At 39.2% G+C, this 8,567-nt stretch overlaps 1 non-coding gene across 1 annotated transcript; it reads right to left on the bottom strand.

Annotated features, from left to right (window-relative positions):
• Positions 1 to 6,282: 6,282 nt before the first annotated feature.
• Positions 6,283 to 6,401, bottom strand: LOC145402412 (5S ribosomal RNA). Its single transcript, XR_013897767.1, has one exon. It is a non-coding gene; the product is annotated as a 5S ribosomal RNA (ribosomal RNA).
• Between the last annotated feature and the right edge of the window lie 2,166 nt (positions 6,402 to 8,567).

Raw genomic sequence — 8,567 nt, 5'->3', positions numbered from 1 at the left:
AGCACCCTACTCGTATCCCTGACGGCCTTGGAGAGAGTTCCAACATACATGACCTCTTCCTAACAACTAATCCTTCTGCTTATGCTGTAAATCTTTCCTCTCCTTTGGGCTCCTCCAGTCACAACCTTATCACCTGAACCCGTCCTATTGCTCCTGCATGGCCTGTGGATCCTCCAAAGAAACGTCGGTTGGGACACTTTGGAGCTGCTGATTGGGAAGCCCTCAGGAAGTACTTCTTTGACTTTCCCTGGAATGATTATTGCATTCATGGACGAGAGCCATCTGGGTGTGCCATGCACATTACAGAGGTTACTCTCTCGGGCGTGGAAACGTACATTCCATCTCACATCCTTTGACTAATGCAAAAAACCTTGGATTAATTACGCTTGTTCTAATGCTGTCCACAACAAGGAGAAGCCTATAAAAGGCACAGGAATCAATCCACCCCTGAATCTCATCTTTTTTATGTTTCTGTCCAGAATCGTGCTAAGTCTGTTCTTTGCACTGCTAAAAATAATTTCATCTGTAATAAATGCTCTGATCTCTCCAACAAGAATTCTTCCCGCTCCTTCTGGTACCTAGCCAAAAACCTTACTAACAACTTTACTTCATCATCCTTCCCTCCTCTTTTCCACTCTAATGGCTCTGTAGTTATTTCTTCTACTGATAAAGTGGAACTCTTTTGCTCAGATTTTCTTTTTCAGTTCCACCTTAGTCAATTCCGGTTGTGTCCCGCCATCTCTTCCTCCCCTCTGACTTCCTCATGGTTGATATTAAAATTTCCTCGATTAAAATATTTTCTGCCATCACTGGCCTTAATACTAACAAGGCCTATGGGCCTGATGGGGTCCCTCCTTTTGTCCTCAAGAACTGTGCTCCTGTGCTTACACCCAGCCTAGGTAAACTCATTTGTCTTTGTCTATCAACTTGCACCTTTCCTACTTGCTGGAAGTTTGCTCTCATTCAGCCTGTCCCAAAGAAGGGTGACTATTCCCAGCCCTCTAACTATCGGCCAATTGTTTTAACATCCTGCATTTCAAAAGTTTTCGAGTCTATTCTTAATCAAAAACTTCAAAGCATCTTTCCTGTCACAACCTTCTTTCTGATAGTGAGTATGGGTTCCTCCAGAGAAGCTCCACTGGTGATCTTCTCACCTACCTTTCAGACTCCTGGTCGTCATCCTTTTGGGACTTTGGAGAAAGCTTTGCCATTGCACTTGACATCTCAAAGGCTTTCGATCCAGTCTGGCATAAATCTTTAATTTCCAAACTACTCTCTTATTGTTTCTATCCTTCTATCAATGCCTTCATCTCTAGCTTCCTTTCTGGTCGTTCTATGACTGTTGTTGTGGACGGCCATTGTTCTTCTCCTGGAGCTATCAGTAGTGGTGTTCCTCAGGGCTCTGTCCTATCACCAACTCTCTTCCTTTTATTCATCAATGACCTACTGAGCCATACATCTAACCCTATCCACTCATATGTGGATGACTACACCCTTCACTTTTCCATTCGCATCACACATCTTCCATCTCAGCAGTTGCTTCAACAAGCAAGGGATGAGGCTATGGCACACCTAAAGTCTAACGTGGCTCATATCTCTGACTGGGGTAAAAATAACATTGTTGTTTTCAATGAGTCAAAAACTCAATTCTTTCATTCATCAATCCAACAAAATCTTCTACAGGAGTACCCTCTAAGTTTTAACAATATCCAGCTCAATCCTGCATAATCTTTAAACATACTTGGAGTATCATTTTCTTGGGATATATTTTGAAAAGAACATATTACCTCGCTTGTGAAATCTGTTTCCAAGAGATTGGGTGTGCAATGCCGGCTCTGTACCTTATTTACTTCTGCACAATAGTTGACTTTATGCACGGGTTTTATTCACCCCTGTGTAGAGTACAACTCTCATGTGCTGGGAGTCTCCCCACACACTGCTCTTCTCAATAGGATGGAGTCAAAGGCTTTTAATCTCATTTACTCTCCTCCTCTCACTGGCTTCCTTCAACTTCTGTCTCTTCGCCACACTGTCGCATCTTTACCTCATTTCTATCGCCACTTCAATGGTCACTGCTCCTCTGAACTGTCTGCTTGCATCCCTCCACCACTACGATGGGTGCTAAGTACCCATCTAGCAACAAACTCTCATCCCTTTTCTGACCAACTCTCTAATCCAGGAGATAACCGCTATTCCTAGTCCTTCATTTATGCAACAGACCAACTCTGGAACTGTCTTCCTCTGCCTGTTTATCCTACTGTCTACGATTTCCAGTCTTTCAAATGCAATGTGTCCAGGTATCTTGGAATGAATGGAGCTTGAATTTGGCTCTCTGTTATCTTGTTTTTGTTTTTTCTTGAAGGGAGGAATTTGCAGTCCCCTGGCCTTTGGTTCCTTCATCCTTCCCCCCCCCCTCTCTCTCTCTCTCTCTGTTTATATATATACATATATAGGGTGGTTCTTAATTTTTGACTTGAAAAATTTGCTTCAACTGCTGCGGGACTTCATTCCTATTGATTAAATAATGGTGTATGCAAATATTCATGCTTATTAGATAATTTTAACTGGTGCCGCATCATGTTCAAAGTTGTACTATATTGGCGTAATGGTAATATGCCATTGGGTTTCCTAGGTCCTTCTCTTTGCAGAGTATTAGCCCCTCATTGGGGGTGGGGGGGTATCATGGGAACCCAACTCCCATTCATTGTAGCCTAGTTTTAAGGCTTGTAATTGCCGCCAGCTGTAGCCTTCTTCGCATCTGGTTTTACTAGCCTGTGTTGCTCAACGACCTGAGGAAGAAACTTCCATTAATCTTCGTTCTTGGTCAACACTGGATTAAACTATTGAATCAGTGCCACCTCTCTTTCAGCAAAGTAATTTGTTACCTGAAGCCCCTGGATGATACGCTCAACTTTCTTGTAATTCTCACGACTTTCCCATGTGTTTGGATCGAATTCTAGGAATGAATGAGAAAGGCCAAGCAATGTGAAAATCTTCTTGGTATTACTGGTCACAAAACTTGAAACTGTTTTCTGATTCGGTGCTCGCCTCAAAGTTCAAGTGTTACTCTCTCTAGTTGATCTTTGCTTCCTTCTTCGTTAAGAGCCATCACCATTTTTCGTTTTTATTTGGGGTCCACAGTTGGATTAAACAAAGCCAATCCAACTAATTGCTCTAACAAATATCACAAGTGACGACTAAATGCTTTCAAGCAGACTTGTGAGATGTCTTTATTAGGATAAAATGACATTTCCTGGAGAAGTCTCAGATCGTTTGCTGGAGCTAGAGCTGCTTTTGTTGCCATAAACCATGATTTCAGGTATTGCTTCATGATGAACACAACAAGCCCCTTCAATCCTCGGCCTTGCTTCAGTTTGATGCTTGTCTGATGATGGAAAAGATAGACTTTGATGCTATATATAAGTTTAGCCATCCATCTGGTATGGTGGCAAGCACCTGGGTCATACAACCATGTCCCACGAAGTGGTACACCACCCAAGACAACAATGGACAGTTCTAGCACTTCTCGATAATCATCTCGAGGTTGGCTTTCTTCAACTGTTTCATACAAAATGCAATGAGCTCATCACATTGCTCACTAACAATCACCAGCATTTCCTCATTGTCGTTCAAGGTCTGAAAACGTGTTGTCAATAGTATTCCGCTTGGCTTTGAACTGCTTGAATATGTGAATATCAGGACCACAGGACAGTCCAAAACAAATGGTGAAAGCATTTTGAACAAAGATTTTGAAAATGTGATTCCGAGCAGGGGTGGGCACCGCAAACGAAAATTCAGTTCCACAACACAAATCTGCAGACTCAAAAAATTCCTTTCTGCAACCGCAAATCCGCAAAATTCTTGCAATTTTCTGTTCCACAAATGCAAAAACTCAAACGCAAACCATTTTTATCCCATTCAGTACCACAGCATCAGCTTCATTTGATTCTGGATACCGTTAGAGGATGTTATTAAGTTTAGGATGTTATTTTTCATAATCAAGTTTAGGATGTTATTTTTCATAATCAAGGAGTTAAAAATCTAGTGACTCATCCACTAGAATTACATTTTTATTTATTCTATTTCGACTAACAATAGGTGACTTTACGAAGTTTGGAAATTGTCTAAAGTAATGAATGGGATTTATAAAATTATAAAGTAAAACTATAATATATATTTCATTTATTATTATTAGCATATTAGACTGTTTTTACTACAGAACAAGGGTAAGTCTTCACTATTATATAAATGAATTAAATCATTATGCTTCACAGCTCACACTTGACAAGTTGCGATATCTGAAATAGAAAGTTCATCGGCCTCTTATAATCGCGCTTCAAAAGCATTTGAAGTATTTGGTATTTTATGGAGTAGAAAGAAATATTGAACTAGAATAAATAGGATTAGAGTGTTCGTCTTTTTGGCCTGGGCAATGCAGGGTAACCCTGCTAGTATATATATATATATATATATATATATATATATATATATATATATATATATATATATATATATATATATATATATATATATATAAATCTATCTATCTACCTAACTACTATCTATCTATTATATATAGTTATGTAGTATATACTCATATATATATATATATATATATATATATATATATATATATATATATATATATATATATATATATATATATATATATATATATATATACAGTTTGCGTAAGGGTGGAGTAGTTAGCGGTGATTCACGGCCACTGGAAGGTTGGCACAGCCTGAGCTGTGGCTCGCAAAGCGGAGCTACCCAGCCTGAGCTCTGGCTTGCGATCCATGGGACGAACCCCTATAAGAGCGGGGCCTCATAGCCACCTTGCCACTGCTGGTCTAAAAGGTGTGAGAGCATCGCTTAACGTGATATTTCCTTTCGGATTACCTCATCCCGACCCATTGCAGTGAGTTCGACAATGAATTTAAGTTAATGCTGCCACGATGGTTGACAAATAAATGCAGAATGACAGTTTGCAATGTACCACCTGGTCACCTAAACACCTCTAAGAGCGAGGCCTTTCAGCTACCTCGCCGCTGTGAGGCGAGGTGGCAACAAGGCCTCGCTCTTAGAGGTGTTTATTCAACCTGGTGGTATATTGCAAACTGTCATTCTGACTTCTATTGTTAACCATCATGGCCTCATGAACTTAAATTCACTGGTGTCCCCACTGCAATCAGTCGGGGTGTGGGAATCCGAAAGAAAACATTACATTACGTGATGTTTTCACGCCTTTTAGACCCACCTTAGCGAGATGGCTTTGAGGTCTTGCTCTTGGAGGTGTTTAATCGACCCGGTGGAACATTACAGACTGTCATCCGGCATATCTGAATCAATCTTTACATCTATCAGTCAATCTATTTGTCTATCTATGTATCTATATCTATCTATCTATATAGATAGATAGATATTAGGGTTATAACTTTTACAGCCTGTACCTCAAGTCGATGAACTTTTGCTTAAAAACAAAGAGAAAAGCCCCTATTCCTCTGTTTTAAAAAAAGGTCACCCAGAAATATAAAATTCGATTTTTGCAACTGTATATTTACATGTATAATAATAAAAATAAGTGCTTATACAAATGCATTAATACTTAAAATCACCATATTACCAAGAATAAATATAAGCTGCAGTTTGCCTTTGTTTCTGCAGGCAGCATAAAGTTCCTGCATCACTTTGCACTTTCTGCACACTGATTACTTCTTGGTATCTTGAGTAAGGATGGCTCCTGCTTCCAGCGTTTCTTCAGTGAGTTTAGTGTTTTTTTGTAAGGTTTAAATATTTCTGACAAGTTCTTGAAGTTATTTTTATTGTACATCTCATTAGTAAACAAGTACTCTGCCCATTCGTACGAAATGAATCTGCATATCTTCTCCTAAGTCTTCCTTGTTGTTGGTATAAGAATGAATGCAGGGATAGCGAGAAATGCTCTTGAATACCACCTCGCATTACTGATATTTGGAATTTCGTGAAAGTTAATCAGAGGAAAATGCCCTTTTTCTTCAAAGAATCTAAACACTCATGTTAAATGGTACGAAAACTTCATATCATCTCTCCATCCTGATTTATCGAGGATCTCTTCTGTTCCGTAACCGTTAACAAACCGTGATTTTAGTTTTCCATAATTCTTTATTAGCTGAGATTCATTCATTCATTTATTCATTGCCAGACGCCATGTATCCCACACGGGGTGGCCAAGGGCTTAGAGTTAATTGTTTTACAGGGAGGGGCACTAATCCTCCACCAACCCCACTTGACACGTAGGGATGCCAACAGCATCTGGTGTTCCCAGGCGGTCACCCATCCATGTACTAACCAGACCCAACGTTGCTTAACTTCGCTGATCGGACGGGAAGCGGTGTACTCAACGTGGTATGGATATTCGATGTTTGGAGAATTGGTGTTAGCACCAAGTTCTTCATCCATCACCAAATGAAGAATCCTGTCCAGAATGTGATGCTGACAACCGATAATAAAATTGTGGTTTGTTGAAGCTCTTATCCGAGAACAAATTTTGTTACAATCTGAGAACACCACTCTTTTTCCTAGTGTTAACATTATTTGTATCAGCAATTATCATTTTTATTGCATGCCATAAGTTGTATTCATCAATAACTTTTGTAATTCCTTCAGCAATAGATTCAACCTTGCCATTTTCCAACCACAATGCATCCAATTTTATTTCAGCTCTTTCATTTTTAAGTAGTACTACCTGGTACACATTTTCATCAATCCGCTTTCCATCGAAATGTAAAGCCCATGTTTCCAACTGTAACTTTTCAATCATTTCTTTCTTCAGTGTAGCAGCCTCTTTGCATATTGACATGTTAATTGCTGCTTGACTTGGAGCTGGAATGTCAATACCATTATGTGGCAATTGATTGCATATTTCAGCAGCTTTATTTGTCGATACTCCAGTCGATGTCACCAAGTTGGTTGCAACTTTACTTCTGTTGTGTTTTCTGGTTGGTGGATGGTTAGTCTCACCTTCATCCACATATTCGCTGTCATCAGATTCAGTGCAACTACCACTAGATGAAAGATTGTAAGATGTTGATGGTAATATAGGTTCATCAGCAGTTTTCGTCTTTTTGAAGGGTGATTGGTTTCCTTACTTGCAACTTGACCTGTCAAGTACCCCACTTCTCCTTTGCTTTGCACTTGTAGGTGGTAGAATTGTTTATCTTCAGTAGATAACCATTGACCATTTACTTCTGTGATATCAAAAAGTTTATTTAGGGCATCATATTTTCCCCTCTTGACACATTCATCCTAAGATTTTAGCACCTTGCCGAGCTTTGCTTGTTTTGCTTCATCTGCCACATGTGGAAAGTTCAATTTATTTTCCCATAATTTTGTAACTTCTTTGGAAATTTTGACTATTCGTTCTTTTCTTAACCCGCTGCGTGCCGGGTATTTTTAGCCCTATGGGTCACCCCAGAGCTGGCCATTTTTCGACCTTTTTTTTTGGCTAAAATGATAGATTTTGATGTGGAAACAACGAATTTCGCCATCAAAATGCTCACTGAGGCTTGGAAATGGGTTTTATTGAGTCCTGCATACTCGTGTACAGGTATAGCCGCTCTCTCATGCTCAGCACATATGTGAGAGAAAGCCGTTTTCTATGTAAGGTATACTCAGGGTATTTATGCTGGGAAGGCATAGCATTGTTCAGTACACTTTCCTGATTACTTATTACTTCAGCATCTCTCACAATTTGCATCTCTTTCTCACTGTTAATGCATTATCTTACACTTACCTGAAGATAGGTACACCCTGACTTCATTACGTACAGTCCTGGCACTTACAAGAGGGTATTTACAACTTGACTTCACTATTATAGTCCTTCCACTTACAAGTTATTATTTACAACTTACACTTACATGAAAATATTTACAAAATGCCTTCACTATGTACAGCACTGGGTGAGGTACACAGGGAGAGTGAGGCAGAGTGAGCGTGAGGGGGGAGCGAGTAAGTGTATGGCCTTGACAGCCTGGAGGATGGTAGAGGAACAGTTACCTTACATGCCTGCCAATTTTTACCCGCAAATCATGAAAAACGCAGTCACAGAAAAGTTTTTTATTTTAAACCGTTATAAAACAGCACTGGCACTGGCTGCAGCATTATGTCAGACCATTTTAAAACGACACTGGCACGTGACAGGTTGATTTGATTTTTGCTCCAAGAAACTGGTAATGTCCAACAACTTGCATTTGGCTTGGCATTCTGCATTTTTCTTCTAATGAAGATTCTTCCAAAGGCACAATTCCTCTTCTTCCATGTGGCTGCTGGAACTGCACCAAACTATTGGTCCAGACATCCTTGTTCTTCTGTATAACAGTATCACTTCTTTTGTGTGACATCATGCTTATCTGATATATATATATATATATATATATATATATATATATATATATATATACTGTATATATACTGTATATTCATTTATTTGTGTTTATATTTATATAGCTTTTCCATTGAACAATGTTTCCAAATACCATTATGTTTCTTTTCGTACCATTATTGAGCCAAAAATGACCAATTTTGAT

This window comes from Coenobita brevimanus, chromosome 57 (genome assembly GCF_032717465.1).
Source record: "Coenobita brevimanus isolate Jiangsu-jjx chromosome 57, ASM3271746v2, whole genome shotgun sequence".
Lineage (NCBI taxonomy): Eukaryota > Metazoa > Arthropoda > Malacostraca > Decapoda > Coenobitidae > Coenobita > Coenobita brevimanus.
The sequence above is the reverse complement of the archived record's forward strand: the minus strand, read 5'-3'. Positions and strand labels throughout refer to the sequence as shown.